The sequence below is a fragment of the Austrofundulus limnaeus genome, unplaced genomic scaffold (assembly GCF_001266775.1).
Source record: "Austrofundulus limnaeus strain Quisiro unplaced genomic scaffold, Austrofundulus_limnaeus-1.0 Scaffold63, whole genome shotgun sequence".
Lineage (NCBI taxonomy): Eukaryota > Metazoa > Chordata > Actinopteri > Cyprinodontiformes > Rivulidae > Austrofundulus > Austrofundulus limnaeus.
The window spans coordinates 659,615-661,267 of record NW_013952465.1 but is presented as its reverse complement, the minus strand read 5'-3'; the positions used below and the strand labels follow the sequence as shown (position 1 = coordinate 661,267).

The window sequence follows — 1,653 nt, the reverse complement described above, 5'->3', positions numbered from 1 at the left end:
GGAGCAGGACAGGTCGGTCGATGCGAGGCGAGCACACACACACACGGCGTGGCTCTCGGCCTCCATTTGCCAGTTTGTGTTCGATGAGCTCAACCGGAGCTTCGTTTGTTTGTTTATTTGTTTGTTTTCTTCCTCCACGCCGACGGACAGGACGCTGCTGTGAACGCGACCGTCGCGAGGTGTTTATCCGAGTTTTAAAGGTGAGGCTTCCGTGAAACGTGCAACTTTTTTTTTTTTCCAACTTGCAGTGTGAGTGGAGCGGGCGGCCTTAGTGTGAGGAAGAAAGAGCTGCTGATTTTATGGGTGACTTCTTCTTCTTCTTCTTCTTCTTCTTCTTTAAAACAGTTGGTCGGGTCAAACGTTGGAGGTAAATCTAGTAAATGACCATTTAGATGCTCGCGCTGGTTTTAATAACACCTTCATCCTGCAGCGGGGTGAATGTGTGATAATACCGGGGAGTGTTGGGGGGGCAGGATAACAACACAGGTCACCTTTCTGCCTCCTTCGGAGCCGTTCTTTAAAGACGACTGAGCAGGTAATGTGATTATTTTGCTAACAGCAGAAAGGCTCGTGTCCCCCCGCCGCCGATTGGTCAGACAAAAAAGTTGTTTATAACAGCCCGCTTCAAAGTCCATCGTTTTCAGCCGGAGTACCAGAGCTACAGTTAAAAGTAGCTACGCACAGTTATTAAAAAATTTATTTAATTGTGCATTATTGGTTCCGTTTGGCTAGGTGGTTGTGGAGGATTTATCACACAGGAGAGCGTAGCCATTTTCTTCTAACACGTATTTTTTTCTTTTGCTTAAAAAATTAGATTTCAAACAATTCATCAACCTTGATAGTTAGCTCTAAAATAAAACTGTACGTGTAAGAATGTTATGAAATACTTGTTTAATAATAATAATAAAAACAGAGGTCATATTTGGCTTGGTAAAACATTGGTGATTCTCACCTTCGTAGTTTTCTGCGCGCATGGCATTGTGGGTAGGGGTCAGAGACTACGGAGCCCGCGAGTGGACATGGGAGATTTTTTTCTTTTGCGTTCCCACGCAATAGTATTGCGTTACCTCGCAATAGTATTGCGTTACCTCGCAATACCTTTTGCGTTCCCTCGCAATACCTTTTGCGTTCCCTCGCAATACCTTTTGCGTTCCCTCGCAAAAGTAGTTTATCACTGTTGTGCCTGCCGGTTTATTAGCAAACTCACATGTTCACCATTAGCGAGTTAGCGTACTGCTTTAATTCAGCTTCAGAGTGAATATATCACACAGCCACACATGGAAGTATGTCATATGCCGATATTTTAACACAGTACAGCCACGCAACATCAATGRCTGTGTCCAAAACGGCAGGCCGGGTCCTCCGAAGGTCGAATTCGTCGGCCGCGTACGTCACAGCGCCGCGACGAAGGACGTCCAAATCTGAAGACTCCTCCGATGCGGCCGACAAATATGTCCTTCCTTTGGCCCGAATCGAAGGACAGGTCTGATGGGTCCTTCCCGGCCCAGCGTATCCCATAATGCATTGCGGCCCGACCGGAGATTTGTTTATGCTAGTAATGGCGGACGAAGCGAGAGAAAAGAATACATTTAAAATAAAAATGTGATATAAAAATTAAAAAAATTAGCGGTTGTAATTCTAATACTTTTATCA

At 45.1% G+C, this 1,653-nt stretch overlaps 1 protein-coding gene across 1 annotated transcript in view; it reads left to right on the top strand.

Annotated features, from left to right (window-relative positions):
• The window catches only part of mgab (MAX dimerization protein MGA b), a gene marked incomplete at its 5' end in the record, with an annotated part of 33,186 nt that continues 31,533 nt past the window's right edge, over nt 1-1,653 (top strand). Inside the window, 1 exon segment of the mRNA XM_014009898.1 lies at nt 1-200.